The 21,651-nt window shown below is 46.9% G+C and overlaps 1 protein-coding gene across 2 annotated transcripts in view; it reads right to left on the bottom strand.

Annotated features, from left to right (window-relative positions):
• Positions 1–18,359, bottom strand: part of MPPED1 (metallophosphoesterase domain containing 1) — an 885,706-nt gene extending 867,347 nt beyond the window's left edge. Inside the window, exon 1 of one of the 2 annotated variants that reach the window (XM_069628132.1) lies at positions 17,940–18,359. The gene's annotated coding sequence lies outside the window, so the exon portion shown is untranslated. The remainder of the gene's footprint in view (positions 1–17,939) is intronic. The other variant, XM_069628130.1, reaches the window with a different exon arrangement.
• Between the last annotated feature and the right edge of the window lie 3,292 nt (positions 18,360–21,651).

Raw genomic sequence — 21,651 nt, 5'->3', positions numbered from 1 at the left:
CAGTCTCACCTTACGGAGAAAAGTGCGCACCTCCATTTCCGTATTGTACCAATGTGTGGAAGCTGTTGGTACAAAGGAAAGGCCTTTGGATAGGACTGAAAGTTTGGATTCTGAAAGTTCAAAACCGGCTAGGTTAAAGACAGGAGTTGTAAGAGAGGTACCAGTAGGGTTCAATACCTCAGCCGGCGCCGGCGTTGATTTGTTCTGCCTCCGCGGGCGGGGAAACCCCATTGTGGTTGTGCCCCTTGGGGGTTGCCAAAACCTCCACCTAAAAAAGGAAAGAAAGCCGGGGGAGGTTGAGGAGGATATGCAAAGTTTGCCTGTAGTCGACCCTGTTGTGGCCTAGGTTGGTCGACTGAGGAGGACCCACTACTAGAGCCTGAAAAATTGACTCCCCTACGCCGATTTCTTTGTGGTCTTGTGTTCGGATTACCAGGTATTGTCCCCTGGTTAAGGTCTGAAATGTAGTTATCAGAAATATATGGATACACTACTTCTAACTGAAATTCTTTTATGTCCTATTGGAGCTTCTTTGTCTTTCTCGTAAGTGTGGTGGATTTGAAATCGTCAAATAGTTTGTTGAGGTCTGAAATTTGATTTTTAGCATTGGTGATGGCAGTATTAGTCAGGAAGGTGGTTTCTTCCAGATCTAAATCTTTCTGGATGGCGCTACTGATGCGTTGTGCTGTGTTGATGGTGAGGACCATCAGGTCCCGGCTGCACTTAGTTGCAATATAGCTAAAATTTGTCATGTACTCCTTGTCGTCCAAGAACAGACACGGTGTGTTCCGAACTATTAAACCACTGGGGATGATGTTGGCTTTCAGGTACTCCCTCAGGAAGTGCGCGTGGAGTTCTGTTCGAAAGCACTTTTTCTTAAGACGTAGGAGGGTTTCCCCTGAGTTGGATGTCCCTAGCGGAGGATTTGTGCCAGTGGGGTCAAAAAGGAAGGGCCAGATATAGTGTCCTGAATCTGTTGATCCGTAAAACTCAAAGTCTGGCTTTCTGCCATGCCAAATATAGAACAGGTAGTGGGAAAGTCTACACGGACTACTGAATGAGTCCAAAATGCTCAGCAACCCTAGGTGATCGAATACTGAGTACCAGTGTGTTTTGGGAGAGATAGTCAGAAAAGAAGAAGGGGTGGACTACAATTAGTGGTCATTTAGACCAAAGTCCTATGTCGTAAAAATAAACCCTAAAGCAACAAGGTTGCCGGAGTTGGTAACATAAAAGGCCCAGAGGGGAGATAGGGTTGGGCTCGATTCAGAAAGGGTACTGAGCCACAGGCATAACATGTAAACAAAAAGGTTTGTACCCTTCCTAGTGGACAAAGCTCAAGGCTATGGTGCTTTACTGGTACAGGATTATGGTCCTGTCCATAAATTAGTGTGTAGGTTGGTCCATAAAGTGGTAGATCCAAACCTGAGGTCAAAGGTATTTTAACCTCTCACTGAGCTAAAACAAACCAGAGAATAGAAAACGAGAGTTTTATTTGCTAATCATACAGGCAGATATTCAGTACATAAAACTTGAAACAAAGTGTTGAAAAAATGCAACATACATAAACAAAAGGTAAAGACAACGTATGATACCATCAATATAACTCAAAAAAAGGAGAGAAGTGCAGTATTTACAACAAAGTGAACAAAAATGCTGTATTAACAATATACAGATCAATCTTGAACAAAGGTTAGGCTATATCATCACCCAATTTCATAAGGGTGTCCTTATTAATGGAAAGTTTCTTAGTCAGATAATACTTTACAACAATATGTGTTTCCAGGGTCCTATGGAGAATAAGATATCTTGATAGCCAACGTGGCAGAGACTGAGTGAATAGGGTCTGATTCAAACGGGAACAATTGCATGTGGCTATTCCCAGATTGACACGTTTCGGCGGAAATGCAGTAGGGTAGCGTCCGCCTTCATCAGGGCTCCATAGGGGCGACCCTGCAATGTGTATAGAGAGCTGCAGTGAGTAATTTAAAAGAATGCCAATAATCATTTGGCATAGATGACAATATGTATGTTCTCTCAAGCACCGAAGCGGCGGCTTACCTGCCGGTGCTGTGATCCCCAAGACTCGGTCTTCAATCACCAAAGGGCAAAGGGCTGAGCAATGAAGGTACTGAATGGGTCCTGCTGAAAAGTAGGCAGGCCCAAGGCAGTAGTCGTAGTGTACAGCGTTATTCTGCGCAGGGGACAAAAATGAAGGTTGGAAAAACATACTGAGGGGTGTTGTATGGACCTCGCTGTGGGCTACAGTGACTTGCGGGTAAACACCAATGCAGGGTAGAACAGATACATGAAATAGGTACCTGTAGGGTGGCAAGTGAAAGTTCACTGGGTGGTTGGTGAGCTGGGATGGAAGCGTTGAAATTCTTCATCAGCATCTGGTGTGATTACTGGAATCAGTCCTAGGGAAAACCCTATGGTACTCTTGTCCAGAGGAGAATTGCCTAGCATTTCATTGGGTGGGACAAAGACAGATATGCAAATGCATATTTCTCTTTAGGAAGGGTGCAGTGAGCTAAAATGTGGTCATAGACCCTCCTAAGTGGAAGAAGTTTCATAGAACATGGTATTTTACCTATGTTCTTTCTCAGTAGAGGGGCTCCCACACTCCCTTCCAGCCCCAAGATTACTACTGAAGCTGGCCATTTCAAGAAGGTTCTCGCTCAGTGCTGTAGAAAAAGACATGGTTGCAAGCGGAGTCACACTCTTTAGAGCGGAAAACCATGTCTTCTCAAGAGGGACATGGGAGATATGTCAGTTAGTTCCAAATGTCTTACACAATGCAAGTTACGGTGGAGGAGGTTAGGTTGATCCTGGAAGTTTAGAAGTGGACATGCTCCCATTTTTTCTTTCCCTATTTCATTTCATTGCAGTGTAGTAAACTGTCTTTGTTTCTTTGCTACTCTCCGAAAATCATTGTATAAACTCACTTCTTCAACAGTATTTTGGCACCATACTGAAACACTGATTCACCATTAACATACACACATTGACAGGATCATACATGTACAAAATAATTCACCCTTAAAAATTCCTCCAATCCGACACAAAAAAACATGTCATGCGCCACACATTCCTTCTTCCACTAATGATCCCATATAGTCACTAAAGAGAGGATGCACTTCCAATAGCCAGAACTGTTGCTTTTCGACAATGATTGTTTCACAAATGGAGAGAAAGAGTGAAAAAAGATATTAAGTGCGTTTTAAAAAAGGTGAAATATGGGTTACCTATAAAACTATAATATTTCAGAGAAATGATTAACTTTCCCAACGGCATACATTTGTAGACTGGATAAACATTTTGTGGTTAAATGCAGGAAGCTTGTCTTTTTTTTTTTACTATAACATTGGAAAAACAATGCTCAATCCTTTTTGAATGAGACTTCTGTGAAACCTATGAAAGCTGGGTATGACAGTGAGTAATCCCCAAACATACTATTAAAATGTTACACCTCCCTAAGTGTCATCCTCTGTTAGTTCATATGGTCTACTGCACGTGTACTAGACTAAAACACTTTCACTAAGGTTTCCATTCATATCCGATTTTTGCACACAGTACCGAATTACAGCATCTTATCCCCACTGTGGTATTGTCATGCCGCGAGGCAGGTGGAGCCTGTGGAGCCGCTGGCGGCGCAGATACTAGCACATCATACGCTCCGCTTACCCGTCACCTACTCCTTTAGCACCGTTCTAGTGTTGCGCGCTGACGCGACTCGGAAGCTTAAAAGCCTTCCGCTTCCGGATCGCGGACGCGTTGCAACGCTTCCGGTTTCCTTGTTTCCGAGAGTGCTCTACGCTCTGTGCTTTTCGCAGCTTTCACGCTCGCGTATTTTCTCTGTCGGTCCCCGATCCCTATCGGGTTCCTTACTCCTCTCCTTCTAGCCTGTTCTTTTTTTGCGCTGGGCTCTTTTCCCCCTGTTATTCCTGTTCCTCTTATTCCCCTTTTACTCTTCCTCCAGTCTTCTAGCCCACCCCCGTCCCATCTTACCTTCACTCTGTGTTCCTTACCTTTTCTCCATTCTGCCTTCCAGTACTAGTCACTCCTTTGTATTCTCTCATCTTCCTGCTGGATTCCCTGTGTACCAGATCCCGGCCTGTTAATTCGGATTGTCTACTCTACCGCTTGGACACCTTCTACAGTTGCTTTCAGTGTACCAGACCCTGGCCTGCCGACTACTGTTTCCTCAAGTGATCATCCTTCTCCTTTGGACTGCATTCCTCCAGAGCTCCTCCGACCATCTCTTCTGCCTGGCCCCGTCTCAAGACTACATCTCAGGGGTCGCTCAGGGTTTTTTTGTGCCTTAGGGCTTTTTCCCCTTATTGGCGTTCCCGGAGGGGGGCCCTGGGCACCCTTTTTTGGGTAGCACGGTGGCTTCCTTCCGTGGCCATCCTTATCTACACAAAAAAAGGAGCAACTTAGAAGAAGAGGAGAGAAGGGTACAGAAAGGATAGAAGAAGGTGAGGAGCTAGGGGAGGGTGGAGAATCAGAAACAACGTTCTCTGATGAGGATATCTCAGTCCCATTGACAGGTATATAGAGTAAAGTGGCGTCCAACGTCAGGATGCAAGGAAAGTAATAAAAGGTCTGACTGCCAAAACGGGACAGTTTGGGACTAGCATAGTACTCGTGTCTGTGTGTGTGTCTCTTTATTTCTGTGGCCCCTGGCCACGGCCGGTTTCTACCTCACACTGGTGCCGAGACATGGGTATGACCCTAGGTTCTCGGCAGTCGTGTACACGATTTTGCGAGGCTAGCACAGGCGACCTGCCCCAAAGCCTGCGGGTAACGCAACAGAGGGAGACCGAGGGCCCTCAGCGTTGAGATCAAAGCAGACGCTGCATACGCCGACACAGCTTGAGGCGCACAACGCCTGCTGGTGAGCCCCGAAACCAGACTGAGCCTCCCACCAACATTGCCTCTCCACATGGCCATGTCAGGGTAGACAGCACTGCACAGCGCAGCACACTAGCTGCCACGCCCAACATCAGGTGCAGCCTGGTAGCTTAGGACACACCAGAGACACAAGTAAGCCAAGATGACGCCCACTGAGCAGGGGCACATCATTGGCTACTCAAACAAGAATCCCACAACGCAGGCTAGAGTCCCAGTGCCCATGGCAGCCGCGCCTGGCCTACTGAGCACGCATGTAACAGTAAACAAGCACCCAAAGCACACGCACAATGTCAGAGGGGCCCCAGATCCTCGGGGGAGAACGCTAACCCAAAGACCCCGAGAGCGGACAGGAGCATGTGGCAGGATTCCACACAGGGCACGTTTATGAAACTTTTTGAACCGTATGTGGAAGGGGCTGCTCTCCGTTGGGCGCTCTAGTTGAAACAATTTGAGCTCCACTTAAAATCAAAGAAAGTCACTGTAGAGGAGGAGAAGCGAACACTCCTAATGCTGGACCTGGGTACGCTTGCGCTGCGACTCTTCAACACATTATCAAATAGAGGTGACTACCAGACATCGAGAGCCACGCTCAATGGGAAGTTCCGACCAACTAAACCCCGATTATGAGCAGTTTCAACTGAGCTTGATGAGACAACAGCCCACAGAATCCATCAATGATTTCCACTCAAGGATCCGTGAGCTAGCCATCGGATGTGAATTTCCTAACGAAGAGTTCTTCGTAAGGCAACAAATCATTCATGGGATCTCATCTGATAAGCTCCGGAGGGACATTCTGTCGGAGAGAAATATTCCATTAGAAAGCATTTTAGAAATGGGACACCAGAGGGAAAGAACAGACACCTAAGTCGCTGCCATGGAAGCAGCAATCAGCTCCCTGCCAATTGACGCCAAACAACCCATGGCTACCGTTGCTGCAATTGACACCATGGGGCAGTCACAGGGGAAGGCCCCCATCCTACTGACACAACCACTGCATACCCAACGGTCCTGCAAGTGGTGCAGAGAAGCGAGGCACTGTGACAAACCCTCCCCAGCCATCTGAGCTATATGCCGGAAATGTGGGAAACGTAACCACTTCGCCTCTGTGTGTCTCAATTCCGGCCAGCGGCAAGACCCTCCGGGGACTCAATCAAATGAGGAACCCAGAACAAGAAATGGATGGCAGGCAAGTGACAGAGGAAAAGCCCGGACAAAACAGGTGTGCTCGAGCAGCAGCGACAGGGAGACAAGTGAAGAATCAGAGGAAGACTGGTCCCCAGGGCGACACACCAAGCACCGGAAGAAGCGAGGTGAGATTCCACCTCAACTCCGCAGTAGGGTCACACAAGAAACCCAAGAGAGCACCACACAAATCCCAACCATAGACCAAGTTGGTCATTGACACAGGAGCGACGGTGAACGTCATACCGCTCAACAAAGTAAATGCAATGCCCACCAAACCAGTGATTTAACGCAAAACCGTCCGGCTCTACGCATATGGGAGCAAAGTGCCCCTCCCTGTAAAGGGGTCATTCAAGACAGACGTCGTGTACAATGGCAAAGCATGCAGAAATAGATTCTATGTTGTGGACGCCAGCACTGAAACCGTACTGAGCTGCAGAATGGCAACAAAATTGAAGATACTTCACTTCACACTTCAGGTACAACAACCAGAAGTCTACAGGATCATAGCTCAACATCCAAAACTCTTTAAAGACATTGGATGCCTAAAGAATCGGACAATGACACTCCATATTGACTTCACCATTGAACCAAAGGCAATCAGGCAACAGAGGGTCCCTTTTCACTTGCGAGCAGCAGTCAAGGAGGAGCTCAAAAAGATGGAGGACCTCTGCTTCATCGAGAAAACGTCGGGACCCACTCCCTGGATATCCCCAAAGGTGGTCACAAAAAAGCCAAAACAACCAAACACTCTAAGGATATGCATCGACGTGAGGTTGCCCAAGCTGGCGATTGGTTGTGAACGGCATATCACTCCGACCATTGACGAGTTAATCATACACTTAAAAGGTGACCACAGTGTTCAGTAAGCTGGACCTTCGAGCGGGATTTCACCAAATCTGGCTGGCAAAAGAATCAAGATACATAACTTTTTCATCGCACCTGGGGCTCCGCCGTTACCGCTGGCTTCACTTCAGTATATCATCAGCAGCTGAAGTTTTTCAGAATGAGATCCGCAAAGTGCTGTAAGACCTTCCTGGCGCTATGAATGTCAGCGATGATATCCTGGTGTACGACACCTCTGAGACAGAACACAACTCACGCCTAGTGGCTGTATTGACGCAACTAGAAGATTCTGGCCTGACCCTACATGCTGAAAAAGGTGAGTTTGGCAAAACAGAACTATCCTTCCTCTGCTACGTCTTCAATGCGAAAGGAGTGTCTCCTTACCCGGCAAATGTCACAGATGTCCAAAATGCCAGTATATCAACACAGTGACGGATGTAGGGAGCTTCTTGGGGATGGCCTCATACTGCAGCCGTTTCATACCAGACCTAGCCACTGTTGCGGCGCCACTCCGACAACTGACAAGGAAGGATGCTCAATGGATGTGGGGGCCAGAACAAGAAGCAGCATTCATGCAGATCAAGGAATCCCTCATGAACAACACCACTATGGCGTTCTTTAACACTACTTGAAAAATAGAACGGTTGGTGGACGCCAGTCCTGTAGGGCTGGGAGCTGTCCTCAACCAGGTGGACCGAGACAGGAAAACGTACCACATTGCCTTCGCCAGCCGAGTGTTGACCAACACTGAACAGAATTATGCCCACAGTGAGCAGGAAGCCCTCGCCATCCTCTGGGGATGCCGACATTTTCAAGTGTATCTGTTGGGACACCAGACAACAATCTACACAGACCACAAGACCCTTGTGCCCATCTTCAAGGGTTCCACTCTGCATCCTCCTGCAAGGCTCCAGCCATTTCACATCAAAGTAGTATATCGTGCCGGCGGTGACAACCCGGCAGACTACCTGTCCCGGCACACACGTCCAGCTACGCCCGCTGAGCATGACGACATTCAAGAAACAGACAAGCATGTGTGTCACGTGGTCGCGTGTGCCAGCCCGAAGTGGATGAAGCTCAAGGAAATCATCAGTGAAACAAACCAAGACCCCTGCCTCCAACGGGTAAAAGAGTCCATCCTGTCCAGGGAGTGGAGGAACTTGTTAACGGCAGCAGCAAACAGCACCGCAGCGGGGCAGGAGCTGCTGCAACACCTACTAGGAGTGCAACATGAACTCTCCGTCTTCCCGGAAGGCATCCTTTTAAAAGGACATTGTACCATCCTACCCCTAACACTTGAGGAGAGGACACTGCGGTTATCCATCGAAAGCCACCAGGGCATCACCAAGACCCAAGCCTTTCTTAAATCTTTGGTGTGGATACCCAACATGCAGGCGAATGTCATGACACTGGTGGGAACATGTAAGGCCTTTCAAGCAACCCAGCGACAAAGCACTCCAGAACCAATCGCAAGTCCACCGCAGTCAGCATAGATATATACCTACTATACCTGCATTGCACAGCTTGCCATACTAGCGCTAACGTTGCAATAGTCTACTTTCACTATAATAAGTGCCCACAATGCTTACATTAGTCCAGTCTGAGTATCATCCACTGTGATTCCGCACCTATTGTTACCACCTATTGTTGCTGCTACTACCTTACCTTGATCTAGATACCAGCCTACCTCAATCACTCTTGCCATACTAGCACCTGCGCCTGGGTACTGCCTACTGTGATTATATATCGAGTGGCATACCTACAGATAACACTGCATCTGAACAGTACAGGACATAATGCTTGCCACCCCCCTCTACCTAAAAGCTCTCATGACCACACTACCCTCAACCTACGCGCAAGACTTCCTAAAATATATTAACCACCAGCTAGCCATTCTGCTAGTCACACCCGTTATAGCAAAGATACCTCTACAAATGAGAGCACTACTAACTTAAGTGCTACCCATAAGACAACTCTGAAACCACCTAAATGTAATACATGCCACACTACAGCGACTCATCGCCATAACAAGACATTGGGCCTCATTACGAGTCCGGCAGCAACCAGGCGGTTTTTCCGGCTCGGTTACCGCCGGGCACATATTACCATTCCGCCTCCGTGACTCCCGGAATTACCAGGGCATTACGACCCTGGTGTCCCGGGAATTCCAGAGGCGGAATTCGGTAAATCCCCATTCCCATTGAGTCCCAAAGCAGATATACTGCTATACCTACAAACTACAGGCCAATTACAACAGTGCCATTGCTCCTTAAGATACTAGACAGGGTGGCGTACTTACAGATTCAGAGTTTTCTGGAACAGCACAAACTCCTTGGTACCCGGCAATCAGGTTTCAGACCTCAGCATGGAAATGAAACGGCACTCACTGACCTGAAGGCCCAAGTTGACGAGTTGAGAGTCCCATAGGACTCAATGGGAATGGGGAAGTGGAAACAGCGGCACCATCTCGTGATGGTGCTGGTGTTTCCATGTCCGCCTGCAGGCGGGCGGTGTTAAACCCGCCAGGTCAGACCTGGCGGGAATGCCATCTCCCGCCTGCAGGACTCGAGATCGGGCGGTCCGGAAATAACAGTGGCGGCGGGTTTACCGCCACGGTTATTTCCGGCCCGCCCGACCCGTAATGAGGCCCATTGTCTACTACAACATCAGCCTTACCTACCTATCTGCTCAAAGGAGCATTTATCAACGCAAGATCTCTAGTAGTACACGCTACAGAAATCCCTGCTATGATAGAAACATAGAACTATGACTTCATAGCTATCACTGAATCCTGGCTGCATCAGGCAGCAGGCACAGCTTTGATGATCGCTTGCCAGCTAATTACACTATCTTAAGAGAAGATAGAGCGAACACACGTGGAGGTGGTATAGCAATGATAGCTAAATCCAGCATAGCAATGAGATTAGTAGATCCTCTGCATGTTAACTCCTGCAAATCCCTCAAAATTAAGTTACCTAACTCAGACTCACAAACCATCACTATACATCTTATTTACAGGCCTGCTGGCCCTATTGGTTCATGCGAAGAGGACCTCTCCATGATTCTGTCAGACAACCTAAAAAATGCATCCCAGGTACTCCTACTAGGAGACATAAACCTAGGCTACAATGACCCTAAAGATACTCAAGCCACATCTATTGCCAATGCCCTATCAGAACTTGGCTTCTTGCAAAAAGTAACTCAGCCTACCCATGACAAGGGCAGGACTCTTGACTGGGTGGCCAATCACAACTGCAACATCACCATCACTACCACCAGCCGCTTATAGCCTTCACTATAGATTCTAAAATCAACCCAATCCTGAATAACCCCATAGCACTGTGAAGGCAAGCGTCCCCAACCAGCACGATCCTCCCCGCAATGAGAGACAATGACAGACTCTCCCAAGTCGGGAATAAAGCCAAGACAGAGTGCGGGTGAGCTTGAGTGGGAGTTTATCAATCAGAATAGGGCATGCAAAGAACTCTGCAAACTCCGAGAGCGCTCTGTCTGACAATAGCAAAGACAGGCGTATATATTTACAAAAAACGTCATAAGAACCTACATACTATAGGGGGCACAAGTTCGATGGGATTGGGTGGCGATGACTAACTATAGGCGCTGCTGTGATGTGGTTGGCTTTGGCTGGAGGACGTCACTGGTCAGCCTCGTGGGTTGGGCTGGGCCTGGCAGGTTGGCTGAGTTCATCCGGGCGGTGTTGTTGTGCCATCGCGGCCAGTGTCAGAGATGAATGTCTTTTCCTGACTTATTTGCCCTAGGCCATGCACACCGCAGTCATTGCAATATTATCTTCTTTAGTAAATCTTCCAATAGGTTATTCTACAGGTTAATGCAACACAGGAGGAATGCACCTTGTGAGGGGTCTGATGGTCATTCGTCAGGGCATGGTTACCAGTGTCCTGTTGACCAGAGCCATAGGTTGAGGGGCTAAGCATCAGGGCATGGGACGGGCAGTACATGCCTTCCTGTCTTGTTAGATGTGGTTATGAATGTGCCGCTGTGTGTTGCCACAGTATTGGGTGTCCTGATTGCACAGGGCCATAAGTCTAAGATGATCCGGTGGGTAGTGGGGTTTACGAGGGGGCGCCTTTGGAAGTGTGTTTTCAGGCAGAGGTTTACTGCTGTGCTGTAAATAATGCAGGTGGCGGGCCGTGGCCTTGGGTGCTGCAGAGGGGGCTACAAATCTTTGAAGCGGCTCCAGTCTGGTTGGGGGAGGTGGAGCAGCGCGGCGCGGGCCTCTGCTCTCATGTTTGGCAGTCTTCGCAGGGTGGGGGGGGAATGGCCTTGCGCATATTCACAAAGGTATCTTTCTCGTGTGTTGCCGGCTTTTAGAGGTGAAAACATCACAATCATTTAAACACTTTATAATATTTGTTTGAATACATTTCAACTTTGCTGGATGTGTCTCGATTATATCCAGTCTGAGCACCTTATTTGTACACTATGTTTTAACAATTACAGTATTTAGTTATATGCATATACATTTGCAGTAAGTGAGGTAGTAGTGAGGTTGGTGGAGTACATAGAAAATGACCCGCCACCGTACGTGATGGTGGTAGCACACAAGGGGCTTAAACATACACGCATGACAAGTGCATTCTCGCACATCCTTCACATGAGCCCTCTGTATGGTTACATTCGTCTTCTTGTGTACTCTAGCAGCATTAGTTCAGTTATGGCCCTGGACCCCGGGTTGTACGGTTTTCAATGATACATATAGAGAATAATCCCCTGAAATGCGTTTATCATTTGCACCCCTCTGCAGGGGTGTGGGTCCTTCATTGCTGGTGTCATGTAAACATGCGTTTCTTACAATAATTACACAATTTTACAGGTCTCTTTAGTAGAAGTAGTTTTATGGAAAAGATACACGTATTACACGTAGTTTTTGACATTCGTATTTGGGTATTTTTCTGCTTTCATCGGATGACCATTCTACAGTTCTCCCCATCACCCTGGCCTCGCTGACCGGGTCATGCTGGGAGCAGTGATACACTGTGGACGGTGAAATGCTACAGTGTTAGTATCTTATGCTAGCTCATGTCCGTTTTGTTCGTGGGAACAGGCTCACAGCGGATCTGCCAGTGTGCTGCGGCGACAGGGATAATTGAAACTCTCCGAGGGTGGGGGCCGCGCTACTGTGCGCTGAGCTCACACCATCTTTGATAGACAAAATGGTTTCTGGACCTAGCTAAATTCAATACGTGTGGGCAATGTCTTCAGCAGGTGAACCCTCCACCACCTGGGCCCGGGTGGTCTGAGGGGACGCCCAATGAGCCATGGCCCTCACCTGGGGAGGGGATATAGGCAAGGAGGGTTTTTTGGACCACTCCTCCCCTACAACTGCTATGCTTACCAGAAATAAAAAGAACATAACTTCAGACAGACTACTACCACTCATACTCCCTACGTTAAACTTACTTCCAGAATCACTTCATCCATCTACCCTAGTGAATGAATTTAAGAAAGTTATAACAGAAGCACCCGACACTATCGCACCCTTAAAAATGAGGAGCAGTAAGCCAAGAGCACATCTAAATGCTTGGTTTACACCATATCTTAAGTCACTTAAAAAAGAAAAACGGAAAAGCGAATCCATATGGAGGCAAGACCATCTGAGGTGAATAAAGTGAACCTTATTAACATCTATATGAAATACAAAAATGAAATACGGAGAGCAAAAAAAGAAAGCTTTGACAACAGGATACTACATGCCAAATCAGGTACTAAGGAGCTCTTTGCTATACTAAAGGAATTAGAAGACCCCATCTCTGCACCTGATAACTGTGTCAAAGACAAGACCTGGTGCTCTGACATACAGAAAGCACTCACTGATAAAATTGCCACTCTTCAAGTAATAATTGCCAAAAAAACTAAACATACCAATAGCTATTACCCAACCTAGAAATGCATCTATCTCACCTAAACCAGAATTCCGTTTCAACTTCACTAAAATTACAACAATAGAAGTTGAAAAAATAATACGCTCTCTCAAACCGTCTAACTGCCGAGGAGATCAATGTCCTGCCCAAATTATAAAAGACGCTGCAAGAGATCTCTTACCCTTTATCTCCAAGCTTATTAACGCGTCATTCACCTCAGGCACTATCCCAAGTAATCTCAAGGATTCTTGGGTCCTCCCTCTTCTGAAGATATACTGCTATACCTACAAACTACAGGCCAATTACAACGGTGCCATTGCTCCTTAAGATACTAGACAGGGTGGTGTACTTACAGATTCAGAGTTTTCTGGAAAAGCACAAACTCCTTGGCACCCGGCAATCGGGTTTCAGACCTCAGCGTGCAACTGAAACGGCACTCATTGACCTGAAGGCTCAAGTTGACGAGTTGAGAGATCAGGGTAAATGTGCCTTATTACTCCTTTTAGATATTTCAGCAGCGTTCGACTTGGTGGGCCACACTGTTCTTTGCAACCATCTAGAATCAGCTGCACACTTCTCACAACAAGCTATAGCTTGGATTCAATCTTTTGTAAGTGAAAGAACTATGAGAGTCTTCTCCACCTCAGAAGCAGCTGATCCCATCCCCATTTCATGTGGTGTTCCCCAGGGGTCCTGCGTCTCCCCCACTCTGTATAATATATTTACCAAGCCCCTCTTTGATGATCTGGATTGTCTTGGTGTCACCTACACTAACTATGCAGACGACACCCATATTCTCTTCCCACTTACAGGGGATTACAACCAGGATTTGGCATTGGTGAATAGAATATACCTCATCATACAGGCATGGATGGCACTCCATGGCCTATGCCTGAATGATGATCAAACGGAACTTGTCATCCTGGGGACCACACCTTATATTAACAAACTTGGCCATAAATATACCTCCTTCAACATAGATGGCAACACCATTACTGTGATGAAGGATGTAAAAACACTAGGTTTTTACCTTGACTCTGGTCTCACCCTCACTAAACAAGTGAATGATATGGCATCCGCTACGGCTTACACTTGCAAACTGATTACATCTGCTAAACCCTTCCTCTTAACGAGATGTTGTAGCACACTGGCATGGGCACTTGTGCTATCTAACTTGGACTACTGCAATGCTCTCTACACTGGAGCCAACAAACATACCACTAAGAAAATTCAATTACTCCAAAATAACACTCTGAGAGCGGTGCTGGGAATGACCAGAAAAGTTCATATCTCCAGAGCTAGGAGAAATGCTAACTGGCTATCTACTCTTGATAAAAATCAAACTCAAAACTGCCTCCCTAACATTCAAATCCCTCAATAATGCAGCACCACTTTACCTAACCGAGAGGTTCAACAAAAGATCAACACTCCGACCTACTGGAACGACCTACACCAACCGTCTGACAGTTCCTCCATTCAAACGAGTTACTATTGGCAGAAATAGTTTCCCTGTCAAAGCTGCCCAACTTTGGAACTCCCTGCCTCCATACCTGAGGGAAAACCAAACATATCCACACTTCAGACTTAACATTATCAACTGGTTTAAATCAAATTATCTCTAAATCCAGACCAGAGAGAGGAGGTTCACCCAACCTCTCCCACCTCACCAGCCGCTTTATGACCTTTCTTTTTACCATAAGAGACCCCCATGATACACCATCCGTAAATATCATTATACTTTATTTTGTACATTTGTAAATTGCTAACATTGCCACCCTTACTATATGTGTAATCTGCCAACTTTGCTACGCTCTGCATTATATCTTGTATGCTATATACTTTATGTAATATGTAATTTTGTAAATTCCTTGTACTGTATTTTTAACTATGTAAGCTTAAAATATCCTTGCCCTCGCGCCCTGATTCCTCTGGGTCTGGCGCGCGCTACAAATAAATAAACAAACAAACATAGATGGGACGTGGTCAGTCTGGATTTCTGCTTGGTAGCCAATGAAGCCGGTTGCCATCAATTCAGCAGGTACCCAAAGTCAAACCAGTCTGGCCCACTGATGCCACCTCAGTCATCACTGCGTTGGAAAAGATGTTTGCCACTCACAGCGTGCCTAACAAAATCAAAAGCGATAACGGGCACCTATTCAAAGGGCAAGAACTATGAAGCTTCCTGGAATATCTGAACATCCAACATAATCGAAGCACCCCATACGGGCCCCCAGGCAAACAGGGACGCAGAACGTTGCATGATGTCGTTGAACAAGGTGATTTGAATTGCGAGAGACCAACAAGTCTCGTGGCTACAGGAAGTCTACAGTTTCCTACGAGCATACCGACTGACACCCCACTCCCCCATTCAAGTCTGCCCGGCAGCCCTCATGTTTGAAACACCGATATAGGTGCGCCACAGTTGGACTGTTCCAGAGACGGACCAGGAGCGGATTGAGATGGACCAGCAAGTCTGCAACAACAAGGAGAGCTGAATTCGGCAAGGTGCCATTAGCAACCTAGCCCCCGGAGAGATGGTGCTGGTGAAAAACCGGGCACCCCAGACCAAGCTTGCCCGCCCATATGAGCCAAGCCCATGGTTAATCACCAGCAATGACTATGGAATGGTAACAGCCCAACAGGACCAAGAGTCAGTAACAAGGAACGCATCTCACTTCCAGAGGGTGCCACCCATGATGTGGAAGGAGACGTCATCTCCTGTGGATGAGTCAAGCCCCGGCAGGACCAACCCCCTGGAGACGCAGCAGAGACCAAGGAGTGGGAAGCCCTCGGCCAACATGCAGAGTCAAAACTTAGGTCCGACAAACACAGAATGTGAGCAATCGGAGTGCCCTGCAGCTCCAGTGAGCACACCCCCAAGAAAGTCCTGATATGCACTGAGTGGGAAGCCTCAAACATCCACGAGACTGAGAATATTTGTCATGCACGGCATCTACCAACAAACTGTAAGATAGATTAACTTTGCTGTTTGATTAACTAGTTCAAATGTTTCCTGTTGTGCACATACAAGAGCATTATTATGCAAGATATGTGGTATATAGCGTAAAGTCCACTGTCGCGTCAGGACATTGCAACGTCAGGACGCAAAGAAAGTAAAAAAAGGTCTGACTGCCCGCCAAAACGGACAGTTTGGGACGAGCATAGTACCCCCGTGTGTGTGTCCCTTTATTTCTGTGGTACCAGGCCGGGCCCGGTTTCTACCCACCGGAGGTCCGGCCCAATATATCACACCGACAAGCGTCCCAGAGTTCAAAAGGGCATGAATGTGGGGACAAAATGTGCCCACACTGGTAATATATCATGAAGCACTGTCAAAAATTGTGCAAAAAAAAATTGCTGGGATTTTAAAAACAGGCAGCATACTATAAACATCAATTGACAATACCCATAGACCTCAAGTTGTTCCATGGTAGACATGGTAGTTCACTGAATGCTGTTTTTTGCTTTGCATTTTAACTCTTGGGGGGCTCACATACGGGCCAGGAGTCTCCTGCAGCGTAAATGGTCCTGGTGCGTAAACTGAAGTGCTAACTACGGGTGTAACGGTGTTCCCCTGTCTTAATGCCTGGATTCAAGCTCTGAGGGATTTTGTTTTTAAAGGTGGAATGGGAGTTATGTTTCAGCCTCCCGTTTGCCCTCTGCCTTTAAAAACAACTTGGTTTTACGCCAGCATGAGCAAAAAACAGGCATATTCTATAGAAAATCATTGCAAAAGAAAGGTGTAACAAGAGTTCTGCAGTCTCGTTACACATCTCATTTGCACTCTGCTATGCAAATAAGGAAAATTGCCTGGGTGGGATCTGTTTGAGCCCCCCCCCCCTTTACCTGTGGTCCCTCATTGGATACCACAGTGAATTAGTTCAATCTCCACCACTTATGGAATCTACCATTTACACCTAGTAAATCCAAGTTAGTTATATGGGGATCCTTTGTAAATGTCTCACATAAACGTTACTGGGGGGTGCATTTACAGATGCGATGGCGATGTTGTCTGTGTTTTCCACTTTTCCACTACATGGTGAAGAGAGGGGTCCTTTTGCACTTAAGCACCATTGGCACGGGTTCCCTTTGTGCAATTTAGGATTCCAAATAAAACGACCACGGTAACTTTCACAGGTGCTAAAGTGTGAACTTGGAACAAGGAAAGATGACTGAAGGGCACCTATTTTACATAATATCTCAATTACGATTTGCGGCAGAAGACTTCAATCTTTAAAGCCTAGACGTACAGCATACTCAACTCACACGCTTTTGGGGGGTGTCACCCGCCCGGAAAGCATCTCCCTCACCGCCAAGCTCCCTGCCCTTCCATGCAACTGAATGGGCTTTTACCCGCCAAAAGCAAAATCGGGTGTTTTCACCCGCCGTGGCAGGACAAAACATTGAGAGCTATGCGTACAGTGAACGTGGAACTGCGAGTAAAACACACAAAAAGGAGCTATAAACCTTACATTATAGACAAGCCGACCGACCTCACAGCAGCCTAAAAACAAAGCATGCGTTCCATCTCAAAAATGTTATTCCCGAGGTGCAGGTTCTATTTGAATAAAAAGTAGCCTGTGAAAAGGCAGAAACACTTAGCCCAATTCAGAAAAATAAAGGAATATTCTAGCTCATTCCCCCCCCAAAAAAACTGAAACGCTACCCTTCCAATCCCAGCCTGAGAGAAAAAACAAAAAACGACACATCAGTTTAATGCGAAATAAATGTACGTCATTGAAAATATTCGGCTGCATATTAAAACACGTGATAAATGCAGATATACTAACATGTAACCGTACTCAATGAAAATATTCTTACAAATATACCCCCAAATATTATCTATACGTGTAAAATTCCTGAGCCAGAGGCATATAAACACGGTAACATCCTTTAGATGACTACACGCGGCATACATGAAACGTTGAAACGTCTAAGACTGGAGAAGCAAAATGTATACACAACGCCCTCGCTCCCCATCTTCTAATATTGCTTTTCTGAATATGCATGCCCCTGCTGCTAATTATCACATTTCTAACAGAGGTTCGTTAGAAAACGAGAAGCGCGCGTTTAAGAGGAGGAGGGACCTACCCAGACCTGTCCGTGAGGACAGTTTCAAAATAGAGGCGGTGCCTGCATCAGGAAGCGGTCACTTTTGAAGTCCATAGCGGGTGGCGCAGTTCAGTCAGATATGCCAGCTGTAGGAGTGCCAATCTCCGAAAAAGTACAACGCAGCTTGTCGGAGAAAGATGCAGCGTTTGTTCGTCTAGCAAATCAGCTCTGCCCTCCTCCTTCTTTCTCCAAGGTGTTAGTACAGTAGTGGGTTGGCTGTTGTCTTCTCCACCTCCCGAGTCACGGGGGTTTCCACGGCCGTCAAGCGGGGGACAAAAACGGTAGATGGCTTCGCAGGAGCCCTTTGTGGTGCGTAGGGTGGATGTATGACTGAAAAACAAAAAACTCGAAACGGGAACATTAGTCCAACCGCCTGTCTCATGAACCGAAGCACTGAACACAGGTGTCAACAACTGCAGGTAGCCGCATAGGATGTGTGATGGCACCGACGCAAATGAGACGTTGCCGCCGGAAACAATGTTTGCATATGTATTTATTGTTTTCATTTTTAAATGCTAACACGTTTGCTTGTTTCTCTATAAAAGGCGATGGAACAGTTGATTTACACACGGCACTTGTCCTAAAAAAAAAAATGCGGGCACTCATTTTTAAAAAAAATTAATTTATAAGGCGCACTAAAGGCATCAAGGCACCAGTTTACGTGCTTGTTATGTTATGTTATCGGTACTTTTATGGCGCACCGTCACCAACGGAATTGGTCCCCAGACACTCTGGCCGATCTGTAAACAGGAAGGGTGGGTAGGGTTAGTCGGGAGGAGGGGAGAAGGAGAGTGGGAGATGTGGTGTGCTGTTGGCAGCTTCAGCTCGGTATACACCGAGTGCTGGGCTTTGGTGCTAGTATCGGATCGGATGAAGGCCTCGAGTGCTGTGGGTGAAGTTTATGTGTTGATGCGGTGTAGTAAAGTGCGTGCGGATTGCTGGGAGAGATGGTTGTGTGGTTTTGTGTGGGTTTAAGTATGCAGAAGATTGCGGGTTGGGTTAGTGGGGTCTGTATCCAGGTTCAGGTACTTATGATTCCGTTAGAGTTGTATACCTGTGGGTTTGGATTTTGCTGGTTCCTGGTGGCCGACTCGATTTGGTGGTGTTGCGCTGATCCAACTGTATCCTATTGAGTATAGTTTGGATCGGTGAGTGCGTCTGAACCTAATCTTCAGGTGTGGTACTCGGTGGGTGATATCTATTCTTAGGTGATCTAGTGTGACCCTGCTCGGTTAAGGTTTTGAGTGGTTCAGGGTTGTGGTCATGTTAAGTGTTGTCCTAGTGGATCCGTCTTGGTGAGCGTGTGTATTTAGACGTTCGTATACTTCTGTCGTGACTGATTCTTAGATTTCCGTGGGGTGAACATCCTTGAAACTGTTGTTTAGTTGTAGTTTGTGTGGTGGGGCATTGTGCTTCCTGCTTTGTATTGGTGGACCATGTGTAGTAATGGAACATTCTGTTTCTCACCCATAGAATTGGGCATGTGATGCAGTGCTTCCTTTCCCTCTCTTTGTTTGTTCTAAGGGCTGTTGGGGAAGGTCATAGTTCGGTCCTGGTCCTCTTGATGATTCGTTCTAGTCTTTCTGTCTTAGTTTGCTATGTTTACTGTCTTTGGTCGTATTGCGACTGTCTCCCGTTTGGTCCTTTAGTATGCCGTGGGATATTTACCTCTGCTTTTGGGCAATGCTGCATGGGCATCCCATAAGCGAGGCAGGGAAACTGCTGTTACCATCGGCAGCTGGGAGAGGGGCAGCCCCAAGCGCCAGCTCCTCTCCTTCCCCCCCAGTTTCGGAGACACGCAGTCTCGGCAACCCAAAAGCCACGGAAGGGTAAGGTGCGAACAGTCATCGCACCCTTCCTCCAAACAGCAAGGTGCTAAGCGCCATAAGGAAAACCACTATCAGGCAGGGCCCAGATTCAAAGATCTGCCCCCACCAGGGGGTCAGACAGTCAGCTATCGGGCCGGGGGCTGCGACAACAGCAGCCCCCAACACATACACAGCAAAGACCCAGGGCCTCCCTGGGTCCTATAAAAGAGAGCAGCATGCTCATAGTAAACACAATCTGTTTGTGGACCCTGAACGGGGACCCAAGCAAACAGGAGGTTCACTGTTTACTCAGTGTCTTCCAAATCTTCTTGCTTCTTTACCACAGAACCCACCCACCCTACAAAAAGGGGAGAAGTACAAGGCACTGTACGGTGCCTACAACAAGTCGTGGGACACAAGAAGGCGGCACGGTTCCGAGGGGGTAACCTCAGGACCCGGTGCGCAAAAGTATGATACCATCATGATATGTGATATTGTTATTGTCATAACCCATATCTGTACAATAAAATCCTACAGCCTTTTATTGCCAACACTTAAAACATGTTGTGAGCCTATCATTATGGGTGAGGGTTTGGGTTCGGTCATTACTAATGCATGCATATGGGTTTAGCAGTTATCCCATTGATTGATCGGTGCATATCGCGGTCGCTCTACTTTCGTTGATGTATTTTGGTATGCCGGTGCCCCTGTGACCAGTCTTTCTAGTTATGATGTGAAGAGCCAGGTTTTTAGTAATTTCCTGAATAATAGGTGGTTGCTTGTGTTACGTATGTACTTTGGAAGGTCGTTCAGGTTTTCGGGGCTTGGTGAGAGAAGGAGGATCCTCCAAGTTTTCTTTTGTTGTAGGACTTCGGTTCCAGGCAGATGTCCATGCTTGATCTGAGCGTTCTTGTTGGTTGATGTAGGCGCAGTTTGACTCTTAGGAACTCAGCGCCTTCGTTGTGAACTGCTCTGTGCGTAATGCACATTGTTTTGAATTTTATTCTTTGTTTTATTGGTAGCCAATGTAGTGTTTTCAGCGCTGGTGCGGTGTGTTCTCTTCGGGGTAGTTTCAGAAGTAGTCTGGCTGCCGCATTTTGTATGCGTTGTAGTTTTTTTAGGAGTCGTTCAGGCATGCCTAGGTATAGGCTATTGGCGTAGTCTACTTTGGACATGACGAGGGCGATGATGGTGGTTGTTTTGTTGGCGAACGATAAGAACAGTAAGATTCTCTTTGCCGCTTGCAGGAGGAAGAAGCATTTCTTGAGGAGAGCGTTTACTTGTGGCTCTAGCGTGAGATTATTGTCCATCAGAACCCCCATGTTTTTTACAATTGCCGAGGGTGCTGGGGTAGTCCCGAGTTCCCTTGGCCAAGGGATGAATTGGTTTTCTCCTCCATTTTTTGTGACAATCATTATTTCAGTTTTGCCTGGGTTGATTTTGAGGGAATTAGAGTTCATCCAGAAGAATATTTCGGGGTCGCAGTTTTCTAGTGTTGAGTTTCTTTCCGGGTTGTCTTGTATTTTGAAGATTATTTGTGTATCGTCAGCGTAGTTGTAGCAGGTGAGGCCGTGGCTTTCGATGATTCTGATAAGTAGATACAGGTAGATGTTGAATAGTACCGGGGAGAAGGATGATCCTTGTGGTACTCCACAGGTGGAATCTCTCGGGCTGGATTTGAAGGGTTTCATCCATACAGTTTCCATTCTGTTTGTTAGGAAAGATTTGATCCATAGTAGGGCGGTGTCTGTTATTCCAAGTGCTTCTAATCTTGTTATGAGGGTGTCGTGGTCGATTGTGTCAAATGCTGCCGATAGGTCTAGGAGTATCAAGGCAGTGCTGTTGTCCGAGTCTGCGTTGGTTTTTAGATCGTCCCATATTGA

This window comes from Ambystoma mexicanum, chromosome 12, assembly GCF_040938575.1.
Source record: "Ambystoma mexicanum isolate Mex_15411 chromosome 12, UKY_AmexF1_1, whole genome shotgun sequence".
Taxonomy (NCBI): domain Eukaryota; kingdom Metazoa; phylum Chordata; class Amphibia; order Caudata; family Ambystomatidae; genus Ambystoma; species Ambystoma mexicanum.
This window is presented reverse-complemented; position numbering and strand designations above follow the sequence as displayed.